A 19,922-nucleotide genomic window follows, 5' to 3' on the forward strand; every position below is an offset into this window, starting at 1 on the left:
TTTTTTTTTTTTTTTTGCTTTTTTTTTTTTTTTTTTTTTTTTAAAGAGAGATTTTTGCTATAGGGCACATGTGCTTGCTGGTGAGATAGAGAGACAGAAAGCGAGAAATCACTCCTGGGGGTGATGGCGCTGCCACAATCCCTTCTCCATTCTTTTTTTAGTATTTTGGGCATGCACGCACACATGCCTGGCATGAGTTTAAGCCACCTGGTCGAGGACTCAAACCATGGTAGATGGCATGGGAGCCCAGTGGTGCAATCGTTATGCCATCTGCTGGTCCCTTATTGCGATTAAAAAAATTTTTTTTTAATTGTTAGAGGGTACTTGTGCTCACTGGAGAGACAGAGGAGAGGAGAGGGAGAAAGCACTCCCTGGTAGCACATGGTCATGCCACAATCACTTCTCTTCCATTTCTTTGTCTGGTTGGGGTATGAGGAATGTACACACATGTGCTTGGCCTGTTTTTCAAGCCACCTGAGCTGGTACTCAAGCCATGTCCTCAGCCATGTGGGATCTGGTTCTCTCTCTTTTATTTAGGTTTTTGCTATAGGGTGTGCGTGCTTTCCAGAGAGAGACAGAGAGAGGGAAAGTAAGAAATCATCTTCTGGGAGGGATGGCCACACCACAACCCCGTCTCCATTCTCCTCTCAGGATTTTAGGCATACATGCACACACACCTGGCGTGCTTTTCAAGCTGCCAGTCCAGGACTTGGACTGTGGTTGTCTGTGTGGCATCCAGCACCTTAATCACAATGCCACCTGCTAGCCCCTAGGATCTGGTTCTCTTAACCCTAAGTAAAGGGGGTGGTCCTTATTTTATTATTTATTTATGAAAATATTTATGTCCAGGGACTTATGTCTCTCTTATGTCATTTCTGCTTTATATAGGCTGAAACTTTTTCATTAAGTGCACATACATTTATAATCACTATATACTACTAATGCATTGCCTCTTACCAACATGAAATGTTCTTCTTGTGCCTCATAATCCTTTTCTTCTTGAATTCACTTTTTCTGATATTAATATAGCCACTCCAGCATCATGGGAATGTTCCAAGTTGGAAAAAGTTGACAGTAGAATGGTTTATCATTGGAAGGAGTAGGTGGGCAATGAATTAGAGGGAAGAAGGTATTATATATACACAGTGCAAAACCCCCAGGGCAAGAAGTCGTAGTCAAAGCCCATATGTCTGGAATGGTCTTTGTGACAGAAGTGGGTCACTTCATTGTGGTTTCTTGAGGGAAAATGGAAAGGAAGGCTGCAGATACAAGCAGATTTTTAGAGTCAGCCATACCTGAAATCTATTTTAAAAATCCAGCAGTAAGTACAGAGTTTATAGTATGCTAGAAACCACAGACTGATGAAAGAAATGTGGTTTCAGTTCTTATAATCTATGAGAGGGTAGTTCAAATGTTGGCTGGCTTTTTCAGTAATTGTGGCTAATCTCTTAATAGTAAATTAGCTGTGTGCAGTATCATTGGACTCTGGGATTGTGGCCTTATGTTCGTATCCTGCATCTCCCGCACCCTGAATTTTTTTCACTATATACTGTCTGGCTTTCTGAAATGGTCTGCAAATTGAGCTCACTTTTGAGTGTGGTCCAGGATATTCAAGTACATCTCTAAGATGTGAAATTCGTTTTGCTGGAGGTTGGTGTAATGTGAAGAAATTTGTGGTGAGGTATTGCAGCTAAGTTTCTACACACATAAAAACTTTAAATACTAATGATCTTTATTTTATTTGACAAGTTATTTAAACTTTTTAGGTTATTTTCTTTCCTGAATGATGTTAGATCCCTGCTTGATTCTGTATCAAAAATTATCGTGATTCTAAAAAGGGAATAATCTTTGATCCAGGAAAGCAGTTGGAAATTATTGGTAGACTTGTAATATGAATCAAAATACAGAGAATGTACTTAAAGGAACCTTACATTAAGCATTTTAAACACATTTCAACCTTGTTCTTTACTTGGGTTGAAAAATTGGCCCAATTACTCGGATATAGGAGAGTATCATTTTAGTTCACCTCCTTGTTATGGTGATTGATACAGGAATGGGAATATGATCCAAATCAACCTCAGCGGACTTAATACTACTTTATGCAGAGCTCCTTAGCGAGAATATTTTTTTTTCCTCTACCCCTTCAGGGTCTTTAACAAGATGGCATATAATTCTGGAATTACAGGCATACTTCCTTCATCCTTCTCTATGAAGAGAGGCTACTATAGTAATGGAACTTGTGTGGGGGAAAGCTGCATAGAGACACAGACACATGTGTGCACATGAAGATACACATGGGCCTGTAGATGCCATGTGAGCTTCTCAATCTGATCAGATTGGCTCAGTTACATAAAGTAATAAGTTACTTTAAAAAAGAGCCAATTCAAGTTGGTTTTCCTATCTTTTTTGGTAAAACAGACATTGCTAATACATTGAGTATGTTTTAGAGACTTAAAAAACAAGAAACAAGAAAGCAAGAAATTACCCTCCAGGGGGGATGACCATACCATAATCCCTTCTCCTCCAGTCTCTTCTCGGGATTTTGAGCACATGTACATGCACCCAGTGTAAGTTTCAAGTCACCAGGTCCAGAACTCAAACTGTGGTCAACCACGTGGGAATCCAGTGCTTTAACCACTATGTCATCTGCTGTTCCCTTTTCTTTTTCTTTATTCATGCTCAGCGTTTGGTCAGGTCGCAATCCCCTTCCTCCAGTCCTCCATCCTGTTGGATCTTGTGCAGTTGCGTGCATACTCAGGGTGTTTGAGGCTGACACGACTAGAAATTTGAACTGCAGTCACCATGTGAGATCTAACTTCTGTGAGCAGCACATTAACTGCTGCACCACAGAGCTGGATCTTCCACTATATCACAATAGTTATTTATTCTTTCTGTGAAACTCGTTCATGTAGAAATGTAGTTCTTCTGTCTCTATTAGAAACTATTCCCTGGGGGTTGTTTTTCTAGTTTTTCTAGTTTTGCTTCTGGTCTGGATTAAAAAAAAAAAATCTGTCTCCTAACTTCGGAACTTGGTGTGATATTCTGCCAAATCACCTAATTTTCTTCCTTATCTCTTTGCTCATTTCCGGGGTCAGGGTATTGATCACCTTGCTACAGAGATAATTCCAGTTGATTTCTGCTGTGTTCTGTGACCTGGGACTCCTCGAAAAAGAGGCACACTCCTCTCATCTGTGACTAGGTAGAGGTTTGGTTATAGCAGAGTTACATGTTCTTGGTGGCCTTGCAGAATAGGAGGGGACATGTTACAGATGTCACAGGCACCTATAGTTATTACTTATTTATTTTTAAGGTTTATTTGTTTGTTTCATAGGTGAGTGAGTGAGAGAGAGAGAGAGACAGCACCCTCGACAAGGTCTTTATCCATGATCCATTCCCAGCCTCAGCCAATCCTGGAATGTGGGCACACACATGTTTAGAGTATTCAGAAAGATCTCCAGGAGTGAAGCTAGATCCTTCCCACATGTGTCAGCTTTGCTGAGCATCACATTTTACCCTTATGCCACTGTCTAGCTCCAGTAGTTCTGTTTCATACCCTGTGATTTCTTAGGAACAGTGCCCAGTGGCCCTAAAGCCTAGCCTGCAGACCTCTGCATTCTTGTTTTCCTGTAGTCCAAGTGGAGTGCTCCTTGACAGATGCAGATTGTTTCTTCAAGAGCACTTTCCTCTTTTTATTGATTTATTTTATTCTATTTTTTTACTGCCAGAGGGTGCATACAACAGAGAGAGAGAGAGAGAGAGAGAGAGAGAGTTAACAGAGACTCTAGTCTCTGTTTTCTTTTTTTGGATCTGTTTTTGCTATAGGGCGCGTGCGCTCGCCAGACAGACAGAGAGGGACATAGAGATAGAAAACGAGAAATCACCCCCCCAGGGGGGATGGCCACGCCGCAATCCCTTCTCCTCCATTCTCCTCTCAGGATCTTGGGCACGCACGCACACGCACCTGGCATGAGTTTTAAGCCACCGGGTCCGGGACGCGAACTGCGGTTGACTACGTGGGAGTCCAGCGACATAGCCATTACACTAACTGCTGGTCCCACTGCAGTCGTTTTTAATCTGTTTCTTCATCCTGCAAAGATTTGGGGCATACAGGCACATGTACCTGACATGTCTTTTAAGCCACTGAGGCCAGGATTTGAACCACAGTTGGTCACGTGGAATCTAGGTCTGCATATACAGTGCTTAATGGCTACGCTACAGAGATGATCCTTTTTTTTTTTCTTTTTCAAAATGGTAACAGTGCTTGCTTCAGCAGCACATATACCATGATCAAAATGACAGAGAAGATTAGCATAGCCCCTGTGCAAGAAAGAAATGCAAATTTATGATGCATTCCATATTTTTCTACTCACAAAATCAGAGAGGAGCCAACCACCTGAAGCCAAAGTGATACTGTGCCAAAAAGAATAAAGTAGGAGGAATATCACATCCTGACCTGAAAATACACTAAAAAGCTGCAATAATCAAAACAGCATGGCACTGGCACAAAAACAGGCATGTAGACCAAAGGAATGGAATAGAGAATTCAGAAATAAACTCCAAAGTATATAGTCAATTGATTTTTGACAAAGGGTATAAGACTATCCAGTGGGGAAAAGGAAGTCTCTTCAGCAAATGGTACTGGAAGAACTGGATATCCACCTACCAAAAAATAAAACTGGACCCCTATCTCTCATCATTAACAAAATCAACTCCAAATAGATCAAAGATCCCTTAAACTACTATTTGAAAACACCAGGGAAACTTTTGAAGACATAGGAGTAGGCAAACATTTCTTAAGACCTCAAAAGCACAGGCAACAATCCAAAAACTAGACAAGTGGGACTACATGAAACTAAAAAGCTTCTGCACAGCAAAGGAAACAATAATTAGAATGAAAAGGCAATCCTGAGAATGGGAGAAAATATTTGCAAACTATGCTTTAGATAAGAGACTGATAAAATACATAGGAAACTCAAACACTTCATCTACCCAGAATAAAAAGAATAATTCAATTAAGAAATGAGCAAATGAGCTGAACATGTAAGTCTTTAAGTAAGACCTATGAGTGGCCAAAAAGCATATGAAAAAATGCTCAATTTCTCTTATCATAAGAGAAATGCAAATAAAAACCATAGTGAGATAACACTTAACTCCAGTAAGAATGGCAAAAATCTAAAAAAAAAAAAAAAAAAAAAAAAAAAGAATGACAAGTCCTGGCAAGGTTGTGGTGGAAAGGGAACACTCCTATACTGTTGGTAGGAATGTAAGTCACTGTAGAAAACAATATGGAGGCTCCTCAGAAAACCTAGACATAAGGCCCAGTGGGTAGTATGGTGGTTAAGGCATTGGATGCCCACATGGCTAACTGCAGTTTGAGTTCTGGACCCAGCAGCTTAAAAATCATGTGGGCACATGTGCATACATACCCCAAAATCCCAAGAAGAGGATGGAGGAAAAAGGATTGTGGCGTAGCCATCTTCCTTGGGGGAGGGGGGGAGGTGATTTCTCACTTTCCCTCTCTCTATCTTTTTCTGTCTCTCTACAACGAGTGTAAATGCTCTGTGGCAAAAACCTAAAACAAAAACCAAACAAAAAAAAAACTAGAAAGAAAACTACCATACAACCCAGTAATACTACTCCTGAGTATTTACCCAAAGGATAGGAAAACACTCAATTGGAAAGACATTTGCACATCCATGTTTACTGTAGCATTATGCACAATTGCTAGGACATGGAATCAACCTAAATGCTCAAGAATGGATGACTGGATTGAAAAAAATGTGGCACATTTACACTATGGATTACTTCTCAGTCATGAAAAAAAAGAGATCCTGTCATTTGATACAAAGTCAATGAATGTAGAAGATTTACTTCTTTAGTGAAGATTTATACTTTAGTGAAGTAAACCAGACTGAAAGACAAACATTGTAAGTCCCCACTCAACATATACCAAATGTGTAATCTCTATGGCAGAAATGGAAAGATTTGAAAATATAATAGCAGGGAGGTCAAGTGCAGATATTAGAGACTATATAGGATAGATTGGATAGGAGGGGATGGGAGAAAGGGGCTTAGGAATAAAAAATAATAGACACAAGAATGTAAAGTTATCTGTTGTGAATGGTATGGATGGTAATATTTTGACATATACTGCATACATATCTTGAAAAATCATAATGTAGAGAAGAAGATACCTTCATGGCTCCTGAGAACTAGTGATTTCAGGGAAAAAAGAAAATGAAGGTGGGACCAGCAGTTAGCACAATGGCTAAGTCGCTGGATTCCCATGTAGTTGACCATAGTTCGAGTCCCGAACCCGGCAACTTAAACTCATGCTAGGCGCATGTGTTCAAGGTCCCAAGAGGAGAATGGAGGCAAAGGGATTGCTGCATGGCTATCCCCCGTGGTGGGTGATTTCTCACTTTCTGTCTCTCTGTCTCTGTCTGGTGAGTGCACATCCCTTATAGCAAAAACCTCTCCAGAGAGAGAGAGAGAGAGAGAGAGAGAGAGAGAGAGAGAGATGAAGATTTTTCTACTGATAATTCAGCCTCTAGCCCACAAACTCTAGTGGTAGGAAGTCCCCCACACCTTCTCTCTGTCTCTGTCTCTATCTCTGTCTCTCTCTATCTTCTAATTTTTTTGGTAATTTTTCTTTTTTAAAATCTATTAAGGTAAAGTATTTTCTTGGCTTTCAGCCCCTCTTTTATCTTTATCTTGTTAAGAGTCCCCTCTCCCTCTCCCATCCAGGAGAGGCAAGGGACAGGACTTCAGAAGAAGACACCTTCATGGCTCCTGAGAACTAGTGATTTTGTACTGCATAGTTTTCTATTTTTTACTTTTTAAAAAAAAAAATTTTTAGTTTTTTTTTTCTTCTTTTTTTCTGTTTCTTGGTTGTTGTTTTTTCTTTCTCTGTTTCCTTTTTTCTTTCTTTTATCTCATCTCTCTGCTCTTCAATCTTCATTCACTGTGTTTGTAGACAGATCTAAGGGAACTATAGCCAAACATCCAAATACTATTAGGGTTAACATATTCTTCAATATCTACTGAATCTGCCATGCAAAGGGATCAGAACAGAACGGCAAAGAGATTTCAGATCACCTCTTTCTGTATGCTCCGGAACGCTCAGATTGAACTTCAAGTTTAGGAAGAAACACACCATCCATCAGATGAATAGAAATCACCGCAGGACCACAAGAAACATGGGAAAATGAGAAAATACCTCTCCTCCAAGGGAAAAGAATAGCTCGTCTTCATCCATAGACAGTTCCATGGAAATGACGGAAATGTCTGATAAAGAATTTAGAATATTCATAATGATGAAGCCAACAGAGATGGAAGAGAAAAGAGACAATGAACTGTGGAAGAGGCAGAAAAGGAGCTGACGAGTTCCGGGAGGTGAGGAAGTTCTTACAAGATCTAAAAGAGGAATTACACACTTTAAAAAAGAATCAAATGGACCTGTTAGAGATGAAGGCTATAATACAGGAAGGCTATAATACAGACTAGATCATACAGAGAATAGAATCTCAGGTATAGAAGAGAAAATTGCTGGCCTATAAAAATCCACCACAAAGTCTGAGAAAACGGCCAAAAAAATGAGAATAATATACAAGAAATACTAGATACTATCAAATGTCCAAACATCCAGATAACTGGTATCCCAGAAGGTGAAGAGACTCATAAGGGCCTTGATAATCTATTCCATGAAATCCTGCAAGAAAACTTTTTTTTTTGGAGAGGTTTTTGCTATAGGGCACATGCGCTCGCCAGAAAGATAGAGAGAGAGTGATAGAAAGCGAGAAATCACCCCCCGGGGGGGATGGCCACACCGCAATCCCTTCTCCTCCATTTGCCTCTCGGGATCTTGGGCACGCACGCACACACGCCAGCGTGAGTTTAAGCCGCTGGGTCCGGGACTTGAACTGTGGTCAACTACATGGGAGTCCAGCGACATAGCCGTTACGCTAACTGCTGGTCCCATGAAAACTTTCTAAACCTAGAGAGCTACTCAAAGATCTAGTCCTAAGAAATACAAAGGGCCCCAAATAGAATCAACCCAAGAAGATCTTCTTCAAGACACATTATAGCCAGATTGACCAAAACCACAGACAAAGACAAGATACTAAGATTTGCAAGAGAAAAATGGCAAGTTACCTACAAAGGATATCCCATCAGGCTAACAGCAGACCTCTCTCACCAGAAACAATATAACTGAGGAAAGAATGGGAAAATATATTCAAAGAATTAAGGGAAAAGCAATTTCAACCAAGAATACTTTACCCAACAAGATTATCCTTCATATGCGAAGAAAAAAACAAGAATATTCTCAGAAAAATAAAACATGAAATAATTTACCAACATCAGACCAGATCTCCAAGAAATTTCTCAAGGTGGTGCTACATCAGGAAAATTAAATTTCGGGACCAGCAGTTAGCGTAATGGCTATGTTGCTGGACTCCCACGTAGTCGACTGCGGTTTGCGTCCCGGACCCAGTGGCTTAAAACTCACACCGGGCGCGTCTGCGTGCGTGCCCAAGATACCGAGAGAAGAATGGAGGAGAAGGGATTGTGGCATGACCATCCCCCCTGGGGGGGGATTTCTCGCCAGCTGAACTTGCTATTGAAAGTAGTTAGATTATTTAAGAAATTGTGTGATAAATAAAATGTTGGGGGGAAGGAATAGAAGACAAATGTAGACACCAGAGAGAGAGTGAGAAGAGGGTGGGAAAACGCAGAGTCATATATATATATATATATGAAACTAGAAATGGAAAATTATTGATGATAACATGCATGATTAAGCCACTATCAGTATATTCTGGATAGGAAATCACATTTTGTATGCTGTGACGATGCTTAGGGACTGTATGTAAATTAATTAATTAAAAAAATGTTTCAGGAAAAATACCATGAAAACTTGTTCTTGAAATAAAAAAAATGCATTAAAAATATCTATTTGATGACTACAGTAAGTTATATAGCCCCAGATAGGTGCTACTTTATAGCATGTCCATTCTACTCACTGAGGTTTATGCCTAAAGCCAGACTTGTGTTCATGGATGTGTATATATCAGCTGTGCTTGCTATTGAAAATATTTAGATTAATTAAGATCTTTAGTGAATCAATAAAATGTGTGTGTTTCGGGGGGGAAAGGCATAGAAAGCAACCATAGATACCAGAGAGGAGGGTGGGAAATGGCAGAGGGCGAGAGAGAGGGAATCAAGGATGGGAAAAAAAGCAAAATATATAGGAAACAAGTTTAACAGTTAATGACTTTAGTATATTATGAAGGGTACAATGATTATCATAAACAATTTAGAAAATTTTTATCACTCCATAAAGAAACCGTATATATATTAGTAGCCATTCCTTATTTCCAGTCCCTCAACTCTAAGTAATCAATAGTTTACTTTCTGTCTCTCTACATTTACATATTCTGGACATTTCATGTAAATGGTACCATACAGTATGTGTTTCTGTTTGTGACAGAAATGAACATTAAGTCATTTTTTACATTTATCTCAACTGGGGAGCAGCAACAGTTCCATGATACCTTTTCTGGTAACCTGTTTGTGCATAATTTCAAGTTGATTTCCTGATACAGGACAATAAAGTACCATTTGAAAATATGTTACATTAATAATAATGATGACAATTATAAAAATAAAATGAAATATTTACCTTAAAAAAAGGAAAAATCATATTGTATGCTGTAAAGATGTACAACGATTACATGTAAATTTTTAAAAATCCAGAGAAAAAAATAGATAAAACAGAATTGAAACCTTTTTAAAGGGAATTATGTGGTATTTCTGGCTGCAGTCACAGAGAAATAGAAGAAGGGATTCACACCCTACCATTCTAAGTTGTTAGAAATCGATTCTTGAGCTGATGTGCTTTAAGCCAAGACAGTTTGCAGTGGTCATGGAAGGAAATGGCAGGTAAGATTAAAATGATTTAAAAAGGTCAGTGGATATTGAGAATGTCAAGTCTTTGAATAGTAAGCCAAAGAACAGAGAAGAGGTAGTTCTGTTAAGAAGGAGAAATCATGGAAAGTTTTAGAGTCAGAGGGTAATCTGATTTTTATTTCTGGAGATTTGTAGATGGGGTCACTAAGACGAGTAGGGAGTTTGCATTGACGTAAGGGTGCTCATGAAAAAACAAGTGAAGAATGTTGTGACTAGTGTGCTAAGCAACAGGAAGGGGCACATGTGGGCTAAGGTGTTATGTTGAATGGCTGGAAGAAAGTGTAGGGTGTTGGGAGAAAGTGGACAGGAAAGGTAAGTGCTGTGAGGGGGAAGGTCTAGGGTGGTTTTTGATATTTTGAGTTTCAGTTGCTAGTGGTACATTGAGATGGAATTTTCTAGGAGATACTGTACAAAGTTTAGATAAGGAGGAGGACACCGAAAAATTAATTCCCCTTTCTCTCTATTTTTTTTTTTGAGAGAGATTTTTGCGATAGGGCGTGTATACTCACCAGAGAGACAGAAAGCAAGGCAGGATGGCCATGCCACAGTCCCTTCTCCTCTTGGGACTTTGGGCACTCACGCCAAGCCCCATCCAAAGTTCAAGCCCAGGGTCTGGGACTGAAACTGTGGTTTACTACATGGGAGTTCAGCAATGTAATCATTACACCATCTGTGTCCTGTCCTCCCCATTTTGACAAGATCCCTTAAGGTGGAAAGAAGCTATACAAACTTCTTACTGCCATCTCTCAATTGAGCATCACCACTGTAGGGCCTTTCTGAGTGTGATGTGTCCTTTAGCCATTGGGAGGAGATTCAGCTTGATAACACTAGTGTCATGCAAAGGAAGATAGAGGCAGAGCGCCCAGACTCTTTTCAGTTCTACTGCTTGTCTTGCTATGGGAACCTCCTTCAAAGCTCCTTAACTTAACTTAATTTCTTGTTATAAGAAAGGGGCAGTGAATATTCTACTTACTGACCAGTTGTGCAGTTCCGGTGAGGACATGTAGATAACATACATTGAACTTACAGAAAGTTCCAAAAACTCTCTGACATCACTGTAATTTAAATGAGCACACACCCCAGCGCTGGTAGCACATGCCAGATGCTGTTGCTGGCAGATTGAGGGCACATGGGAGGCTCAGGTTCAATTCCTACCCTCCTCTGAAAGCCTGGCAGGATGGTGAGTATCTGTAGTCCTAGCTGCTCAGGTGACTGAGGAAGGTGGATTCGACACAATGAGACCCAACACACACACACACACACACACACACACACACACACAGAGAGAGAGAGAGAGAGAGAGAGAGAGAGAGAGAGTAAGGGAGGGAGGGAGGGAGGGAGAAACAATCTAAGTGACCTGTGTTGTTGTAGGTCCTCTTTCAGGGACTGTTGGTACAGTGCTCTTTAGGTGGGTTGCCCAGAGCCATTTTGCTAGTAAGCGGGAATTGTGGTCCTATGTTGGCCGATAAGGGGGCAAGAGACTCTTAGCGGTTGGACGCTCTGTGGCTGTTGAAAACTCTGGCCAGTACTGTATATTGCATATTACCTGGTGGTGTCATCTTGTGTTGTGTGTTGCGTATATGACAGTGAACAAATAAATGGGAGGAATTCTCTGCCTTCATGGAGCATGGTTCCACTGGGAAAGATGTAATAATAATATTTTATAAAATACTGTATGTAGTACCTTCAAAAGTGATCAGTGCTGTGGAGGAAAGAAACAGGAATTTAGGGTAGGGTTTGGGTATCGAGCTGAGTAGAGTGGCCCAAGAAAGCCTCACTGAGAAGGTGACTTTGAGTAACAAGTGAGTGAGCTCTCCTGTGATGTTGGGGAGCAGCAGTAGTGCCTCGTGTGCTCAAGGAAGCACAAAGAGGCCAGGGCCGAGAGTTGGTAGAGATGGGGTCAGAGGATCAGGTAGGGCCTGTGCGTCAGGTTTTAGCTCTGAATGAGATGGAAAAGCTTGGAGGGGTGAGAGCAGAGAACTGATCTGTTACAACTTAGGCTTACTATGTTCACCCTGACCACTGTGCTGGGAATAGCAGATAGGGGGCAGGAGCAGAGGCAGGGAGGCCTTTTGCAAGGAGGCTGTTTCCTATATCCAGGTGAGAGATGATGGAGACTGGATGAGAGTGGTGGCATGAGCCGGCAGTATAGCTGACAAATGCGATGTGGAAGAGCATGTGTGTGTACGTCAGGGTGGTCTTGGGGTGTGGAAGGGATTGATCAATTAGGACAACACAGGATTTCTGGCTCAAATAATCAGAAGATTAGAGATAGTTCTGTTCCTGTTAATTAGATAAAAGGTAGTTTCAGATAAACTGTCTTAGACCAACAAAGTTCCTAGTAACACATATGCCTTTGAAACCCTCTGTAAATATGTCTAAAATGACAGTGTCCATACTCATATTTTATAACGAAAGAAGCTTGTTGGCAAGCCTTGTCAGGAACTCCCTGTGGAAATATCAATTGCTTTTCTTGGCTCCAAAGTATTTCCTGAACAGTGTATTATACTTTGTCCCACGTGTGCCATTAAGGGATTTGAAAGTTTGTTAAAACATGTGTGGCAAGTGAGTGCTATCACTTAAGCCCAGCCAGAGGATCCAAGAAACGCAGAGGAGCCCCTAGCTGGACTTGCTGACACGCGCTAGTCCTGTGGGAGGAGGCTCAGGTGGTGGGATGGGCGGGCACATCCCTGGCACACAGCCTCCACTGGCGGTCTCAGGAGCCCTCTCAACGGCATTCGGGACTCCCGGAAAAGCACCACGTTACCAGGTTGACAGCAGCCCTCCCCCCCAAGGAGGGGTAACATAATGGGGTTTACTTGCTGGCACAGAATTTTCTAGGGCTGAGAAAGACTTGCTTCTTTTATAAGATTTAAGATAGTGCTCTTTGAAGATGGGCCTCATGTTCAAGGAAGGGTTTTTCTCTATCAGTAAGCAGGGAAACTATAAAATGTTTCATGTGTGGAGTTTGGGGAAACCAGCATAATGGAAATCTTACCTGGCATTTCATTTAGGATTCCACTTGAAGTTTTTAATGGCAGGTACTTTTTCTGCTTACTCCCGGTTTTGAAATATAGCATATTAATTTTAAAAGGAGGGGAAGAATATCTAATGGACATAGAATAGTTTTGCAGTGGCCAGTTTCTTTTAATTTTGGTGAGTTTGAACTGCTGTTTGCAGTGGATATATTAGGTTGTCAGGAAAGTCATGATGTACTTTCCTTTTTTTTTTTAAAGAATTTATTTAGTTTTATTCCTTGTCATTATTTTACTTTATTTTTTTTGAAGTTGACCAGAGAGAAACAGAGATAGAGAGAAGGAAAGTGAGAAAGCAAATTGTCAGGTCCAGGACTCAAACTGTGGTCAGCCACATAGGAGTCCTGCCACCTTAACCACTAAGCCACCTACCGGCCTCTCTCTCTCTCTCTCTCTTTTTTTTTTTCTTTTTTTAAAGAGTATTTTATCTAACTTCATTCATTTGTTTATTTATTTTTTAATTTGACCAGAGAGGGGCAGAGAGAAAGCGCGCGGGAAAGTGAGAAAGCAAACCACCGGCTCTGGGACTTGAACTGCTGTTGGCCACGTGGGAGTCCAGTGCCCTTAACTACCACCTGCTGACTGGCCCCTATATTTCAATTTTTCTGTGTAAAAATACATCACAACTTTCCTGACAACCCAATAATTTACTGCACAGTGTAGATAATTTCCCTGTCCCTCAAGTTTGATTGCTACTTCACAGCTCTGGAAAGATGAGGAATTGTCCCTGAAGCTATTGCCAGATCCAGGCTTTCTTTTCTTTAACAGGGCATTTGTGGCTTTTTTTTTTTCCCTAAGACTTGTTTTCAGATTAGAGAATAGTGAATTTTATGGTTATATTTGAGTTTATATTAAAAACTGGAGTGAAAATTTAGATAAGAAGGCCTAGAATTATTTTAGAAAAAAATACATTTATTTCAGTGTCTTCCAATTTTATTCATTTATATTTATTTAGATTTGCTTCTTATGGTGTTAAGTTTCAATCTTGATAAAGTAACTTATTTCTAGACAGTGCTGAGGGAGGACATTGCAGTCTCCTGTGGTGTCATAGGGACGTGCATTTTAACTTATCTGGTAGTGCTACTTGGTGATAATTTTATTCCTTTTGTTATGCTGTTACAGCTGATTTAAGTCTTTCTTATTCTCTTCTGAAGAAAAGAGAACCTGTATTTGTTGAGCATGTCCTGTGTGCCAAGCATTGTGGGAGACTCTTGCATGGTTACTGTTTGCTCCACCTGGTAGTCCTGATATGTTCCATAAAGGGCTGGTCTGGTCTGCTTCATACCCATAGTGTGTCGCTCTGCATTCCTAAAAAAAAGCTATTGTCAAGACTTTTCATTTTTGTCTGTCTGTGAGTCTATAGTGATACCTCATTGTGGTTTTCACTTGCTTTTCTCTGATGACTAGTGAGGCCGAGCATTTCTGTCTTTATTGGCTTCTTGGCATTTCTATTTTGTGAAGTGCCTTTAAGCCTTTCCCCTATTTTTCTGTTGGATTGTCTGTTTTTTATTGATTCTTAGGAGTTCTTTAAATATTATGGATCTGAGCACATCTGTGGCTTGTCTTTTAAATTTTCTTTTATGGTATCTTAGTATAAAAGGAAAGCTTTAGTTTTTGAGTTAAATTTATCATTATTTTCCTCTATGTTAAAGTGTTTTGTGTGTTTAAAACATATTTTATATTATTTTCTAAAATTCTGCTCTTTTTAGATTAGCATGCTCCTTAGCCATTTCCAACTCATTCTATCGCAGTGTCTCTGGTCCATCAGTCATTCTTGCCTTTGAAGTAGGATTCTGCAAGGCATTTTACCAGTCATCTGCCAGCACAGGGCTTGTGTCCCCTTAAAGTACAGAAGTCACGCTGCCCCCAGCCTCCTTTTCCAAAAGGTACGTCTTTTCCTCTTGCATCTCTGAGCTCAAGATTCTGGCCTTAGGCCCACTTTCTATTCCTTTTAGTGGTGAGATTCTCCTAGCTGTCCCTCAGTGTCAGCCTCCCTCATGGGCTTTGAGGACACCCCCAGGACTCCTGGCCCAGCCCAGCCCAGTCCTACTGCAGAGGTCAGTTGGCATTCTCTTTTGTCTTGAGCATAAGGATTGTACCTGTTGGAGGACCAGGGTTGCTGCCCTCTCAACACTCTGCCACACTACTCTGTTGTCCTCTTTTACTTTCCTCAAGGAAATAGTAGATAGGTAACAGATCTATGCTGGAAAAAACAATGTGAGGTATTTCTGACAAATGCTTCTCACTCTCTGTTTGGAGGGAGTGGGGTCAAGGAAATTCAAATTAATGATTGTAGTATGCTATTTCTTGAGCATTTTTAGGATAGCTGCAACTGATACCTTATCTTTTGAAAAAATATTATTTATTTAGTTTTATTTATTTATTATTATTATTTTAATTTGACCAGAGAGAGAGAGAAAGGCGAAGTGAGAAAGCAAGCTGTCAGGTCTAGTGCCTGAACCATGGTCAGCCATGTGGGAGTCCTGTGCCCCAACCACCACGCCACTTGATGACTCTGGCACTTTATCTTTTAAAAATATTTTTTAAAATTCTATTTCTCCTATAAGTGATAGAGACAGAGATAGAGAGACAGCAAGCCCCATCAGGGTCTTGACACATAGTCTACCCCAACCCTCAGCTAGCCCTGGTTCATGGGCACAGGTTGTGTGGCATGCTCAGGGAGGTCTCAAGACACAGCTGGTACCCTCTCACTCTATTTCATATTAATACTCAATTGATATCTGTATATGTGTGTGTGTGCGTATATATATATATAAATGTATGTATATATACACATACAATTTTTTTAAGGGTGATTTTTGCTATAGGGCGCATGCACTCTCCAGAGATACAGAGAAAAACAGAGAGACAGAAAGTGAGAAATTACCTCCTAAGGGGGATGGCCACACTATAATTTCTCCTCCGTTTTCTTCTTAGGATTTTGGACACACACGCACACCACACCCAGTGTGAGTTTTAAGCTACTGGGTCCGGAACTTGAACTGCAGTTTACTACATGTGAGTCCAGTGATGTAACCATTACACTGTCTGCTGGTCCCGTATATTTTGATTGTTAGTTTTTTTTCGGTGTGATGTTCATCTTACCCAGTGTGTGGAACAAGAATGAGAGTGAAAGAGTTCTGTATGACCCAGAGATTTGATTTCCTCACTAATCTGTTTCTGTCCTGTTCTCCAATGACTAGATTAAACGTCCAAGGGAGAATTAATCCTAGTTGCAGTGTGCACTCGGAATGTAAGTGCATTTATTCAGCTCCTAACCCTCTCAGGTCTGTGGAGAAACCAGAGGAGTTTTAAAAGTCCTCAGTTAACCAGGTCAGTAGCATACCCATTTTCCTTAGGATCCCTCCTTTCACTGTGAGTCCAGCACTCTCCAAAATATTGATCACCCAGCACTGGACACTTTACTCTTCTCACTGGACTTTCTCATAGAGTGTTTTCTATCTGCTTGTAGCTGGGGATTTTTTTTTGTGGCGGAAGTAGTTACAGCTTTCATCTGGTTGTCAAAGGCATCTGCTGACCTTCAAAGTGGAGAATTACAGAGTTAGACTTTTCAACTTTTTCAAAGTCAATCCCACACAAGAAAACCTCTTATTTTACAGATCCAAGGAAAACTGGGCTGCTAGTTTCTAACTCACATACTCTTGTGCCTGAAAAGTTTTCTGAAAGCCCTCTTGCATCCTGGTAATTTTTTGTATTCATCTTCCCATCTTCTGCCTATTCATCCATCTGTTTATTCATCAAATAGATACAAGAGGCTATAAAATATACAAAGATACATAAAATATCATTGGTGAGCAAATCGTCTTTTTTTTTTTTTTTTTGAGAAGTTTTTACTATAGGGCATGTGTACTCACCAGAAAGAAAGAGACAGAGAGACAGAAAGTGAGAAATCAACCTACAGGGGGATGGCGATGCTGCAATCCCTTCTCCTCCATTCTCCTCTTGGGATCTTGGGCACACATGCACACGTGCCTGGTGTGAGTTTAAGCTACTGGATCTGAGACCGAACTGCAGTCAACTACATGGGAGTCCAGCGACATAGCCATTATGCCAACTGCTGGTCCTCAAATAATCTTAACAGATGAAAAAAATCATATAAATAATACTATTGTGGTAGAGAAATTGAGAAGTGGCATAACAGAGTGATAGATAAATTCTTCCAGAACTTTATAAAAAGGAGAAATTACTCTTGTTTTTAGCATGTAAGGGTGATGGGGGAAGATCTGGGAAGATTCTGGATTATATGTGGTAGGTTCTGGATTATAGAAAACCCAAGCCATTGGACTAGACCTTCCTTGAGAGTTGGATAGATTTTAGATATGTGGGGATATCAGATGCAGTGTGCCATCTTTGCTTTAAAAGAGACCTGAGTACCTACTGTGTGCCAGGACCGTGGTTATGTCACATCATGTCATGTCCCATCACGTCACTTCTTCACTTCACTTCATTTATGCTCCATGATAAACTATAGGAAAAATAACTCAGCTTTGCCATTAGGTAAAATGAAACAGCCTGCTGAAAGGTAGTACCATCTGCTGAGAGAGGCGACACTGGGTGAGGAGTGGGCTCTCACAGAGCCCTGACAACCAGTGAAGGTGTCGAATAGGTAATTGGATATGAGCCTGGAATCAAAGCGAAAGATTGAGGAGAGGCATTAGAATTGGGGTAGCATTTAGAGAAATATCTGAAGCCATGAGACTGAATTAAAATACCTGGGGAATGAGTATAGATGGACCCATCATTTAATCTATGAATACTTCAGTTACATCCAAAAGTTAGAGATTTAAAACACACACACACACACGCAATTATTAACATTCATTATCTCATCAGCATTCAGATTTCCCTGATTCTCTCTCTCCCTTTCTTCTTTCTTTTCTTTTTAAAAAATACAGTAGGTTTTTTTTAGAATTAAGATCTAAATAGAATTAAGACTTAAATAAAGCCCTCACCCGTAAAGCACAGGCAATAGTCCCTAATATAGGCAAGTGGGATTACATCAAACTAAAAACTTCCTCACAGCAAAAGAAACTATAACTAGAGTGAACAGACAACTCTCAGAACGGGAGAAAATATTGGTAAATTATTTCTCAGACAAGAGATTGATATTTAGACTAAATAGTGTCTTCAAGCAGCTCACCCATAAAAAAGTAAATTATCCAGTTAAATAATTGGACTAATGAACTGAATAGACAACTCTCCAAAGAAGCCTTATGAATGGACAAGTAGCATTTGAAAAAGTATTCAAAATCTCTTGTCATAAGGGAAATGCAAATTAAAACCACAATGAGGTACCATTTAACCTCAATTAGAATAGCTAGGATCAAGAAAAGAGAAAGCTAGAATTAATAAAAGAGAAAGGTGTTCACAAGGCTGTGGTGAAAAGGCTCTTTCACTGTTGGTGGGAAAGTAAAGTAGTTCAACCTCTGTGGAAAACAATATGGAGGTTTCTCAAAATCCCACAAATAAAACATTCATGTGACCATTATTCCCACTTCTTGGTATTTATTCAAAGAATAGGAAAACACTAAGTTGGATAGATATCTGCACATCCACTTTGCAGCATTATTTATAATTGCTAAAACATGGAACCAACCTAAGTGTCTAAAAAATGATGACTGGGTTGAACAACTGTGTCACACATATACTATGAAATATTATACCACTGTAAGAAACAATGAGATCCTATAGTTTGGCTGTATATGATGAATATAGAAGACTTAATGTTGTGTGAAGTGAGCCAAATTTTGAAAGATACATATTGTATATCCCCATTCAGTTTGTACTAAGCGCTACAGCAGAGGTTGAGAGACATGAAAATATGATGGTAGAGAATGAGTGTAAATGCTAGAGACTGTAATGGTAGAGAGTGAATGGTGCATGGTGGGTATGAGGTGCAGGGAAAAGAGACATTTGCTAGAGTTTTGAAAAATATAAAGCTCACTGTTGAATTTAAAAAAAAGATGGGAAATATAAAGTTCACTGTTGAATTTAAAAATAAAGCAATAGTATAAAAAAAGAACTTTTAAACAGACTAATGGAAGAACATGTCAAAATGTCATACAGTTTTTCCCATGTAGAACATCTGTTTTTATTTTTAAATTTTATCTATTTATTCACTTAGTTTTAAATGACAGGGAGAGAAGGAGAGAGAGAAGTATTTTTGAGAGGGTCTGGCTAAGGACATCTGTTGTTAACACTGTATTAGGATAAGAATCAGTAGCACACTCAGCACAAGCAAGCAATGCTGGGCAGTCATTCCAAACTAAGGGCCATTTTCCATCCTCCCTGACCCAAATGGACTTTTCTGGTTCCCAGTGTACCTGGACACATACAAGCAATCACATGAAGACTGCTCACCTATCTTTGAGACTGGTCTCTTCCCTTTAGTAATCACTAGTATAGAAGTAACTACATTAAATAGCATTAATGACAGATCAGATCACATAGAAACCATTCACATGCTCATCTGGATATTTTCAATCACTTTTAAGAGTTCTGAGAATAATGATCTTTTCCTTATTCATATTTCATAAATTTTCAGAGAATAGTTTGGTAGAAAGCACCATATACTTTATTGAAAAATTATCATCCTCAAAATTTCTTATGTTTTTAATAATAAACTAAAATATCACAATTAAACAAAAGATAAACTGTACTGAGGCTATTGATTCAATATATGATACTCTAAGTAGTGACATCAACAGAAACTGAAAGGATATCTTTTTCTCCTTCCCAAGTTTTTCATTATTTCCAACAAGAGTGGAAAAGAAAAGTGGAAAAAAAATTAAATGACTCTCAGATTGGGGACAGGAAAAAAAAAATAAAAAAGAAAAGGAGCTTTGCTTATTTCTAAACTTCTCATGGAAATAATGGATGAATGATCAAATACAGGAA

At 39.7% G+C, this 19,922-nt stretch overlaps 1 protein-coding gene and 1 non-coding gene across 4 annotated transcripts in view; both read left to right on the forward strand.

Moving 5' to 3' along the window:
- Positions 1–19,922, forward strand: part of DIS3L2 (DIS3 like 3'-5' exoribonuclease 2) — a 456,478-nt gene that overhangs the window by 102,274 nt on the left and 334,282 nt on the right. The gene's annotated exons all lie outside the window — the stretch shown is intronic.
- Positions 4,258–4,362, forward strand: LOC114006649 (U6 spliceosomal RNA). Its single transcript, XR_003548357.1, has one exon. It is a non-coding gene; the product is annotated as a U6 spliceosomal RNA (small nuclear RNA).

This window comes from Tupaia chinensis, unplaced genomic scaffold (genome assembly GCF_000334495.1).
Source record: "Tupaia chinensis unplaced genomic scaffold, TupChi_1.0 Scaffold149383_1, whole genome shotgun sequence".
Lineage (NCBI taxonomy): Eukaryota > Metazoa > Chordata > Mammalia > Scandentia > Tupaiidae > Tupaia > Tupaia belangeri.